This window comes from Natator depressus, chromosome 16 (genome assembly GCF_965152275.1).
Source record: "Natator depressus isolate rNatDep1 chromosome 16, rNatDep2.hap1, whole genome shotgun sequence".
NCBI classification, from domain to species: domain Eukaryota; kingdom Metazoa; phylum Chordata; order Testudines; family Cheloniidae; genus Natator; species Natator depressus.
The window spans coordinates 13,740,602-13,742,166 of NC_134249.1; positions in this window are offsets into that span (position 1 = coordinate 13,740,602).

Genomic DNA, 1,565 nt, shown 5'->3' on the forward strand with positions numbered 1-1,565 from the left:
ACTCATGAAGAGGTGTTGAATATATAGTACTGTAGTAAATGAAATAATGAATTCACACTACTGTGGCTCTTTGGGGGTAATGTTGATCATTAATTTGGCTCCTGAAGCACTGAGGTCTGTGTATCACTGCTCTGGATCTTCTTACAAAGGCTTTTTCCTGCTCTTCCACCACTGCAAATTATTCAGCCAGGGCAGGTTTTGCAGTAGGGTAATTATGGTCGAGGAAAAGGATCAGTTATGTGGAGCAATGTGAAAAAGACTCCATATAAATTTTCCCATGACTGTTTCCTGGGACAAAACTTAAACCACAAAGATTAACAGGAGTGTGTTTTTGAGCCATTAATGACTGGCTTAAGGAGTCTAGGCATCAGGGCCGACCCACAACGTTTTGGCACCTGAGGCGGGGAGCTCAAATGACGCCCCCGTGCCCCCTCACTTGGTCCAAAACTTTGAAACTCTGGGTCCTAGTGGCCCCCCCCCACACACAGTCTGGCACTTGAGGCGGCCACCTCAGTTCGCCTCATGGTAAGGCCAGCCCTGCTAGGCATTAACACAGCTAGCCATTAAGGGTCAGGATCTCCAGATAGACTATTATAAAATCGTGACAGTACAAAAAAGTAAAAAGTAAAAAAAAAGCCAGCTAAGGACCAATCCTGCAACCATTTGTCCTTCAAAAGTCTTTACTTGTGTGAGTAGTCTCACTGAAGTCAATGAGACCATTCATACGACTAAGAGCTTTTCAAATGAGTAATTATTGTAGGATGGCTCCCTAGTACAGTAAACAGCAAAAAATCAGGACTTCAGTCTTATTGTCCCACTAGATTGAGTCTAAAGAGAAAATGGGAGTTCACAGCACTTCTTACAGCCAGAGGTCTCAGATACTGGATACATACTTCAAATGAGTTCATTAGAAGAGTTGCCACACCCACAGGAAAGGTTTGCTTCACACTATCAGGAGAAAGCACCTAAACTTGTTAGAAAATCTTGTAAATAAAAATAACTTCTCACAAGAATGATGCAAAAGTTTCATTTTTCCCAGAAAGACAATTTTCTCAGAGCAAAGTTGGTGGAGATCAGACCACAACAAATTGACAGCGAGTGCTAGGGATTTTCCATTTCCTCAGTGAGACAGTTACCATCTGCAGCAGATACCAAGGATTCCCCTGGACTGTAAAAAAAAAAAAAAAAAAGATGTTGGCGACCATCTGCTTCCCCCTTTAGCAGTTTACTCAATTCGCCTAGCCATAGCCCCTGAACAGATGGTGCCCAGCCCTGCTTGTGTGCAAGGGACCCTACTTCGAATTGTGGGCTGCGTGGAGGACAAGGAGAAGGCAGCAGAGGTGTCCCACCCTGGGGCAATTTCAATGAGACTCCAGGAAGATGGGGAAGGAGATATTAAGTGTCCCACTGAAACACGCAGCAAAATCCCTTGTTCCTAGCGGGCGGAGAAAAAGGAATCCCCCACCTGAATGAGATTCGGCAGGAAGGCGAAGAGGTGCAGCGGCTCCTCCAGGCCCCCAGAAGGAGCTGACTCGACAGCGAGCGCTGCGCTCCGGCTTCCTGGC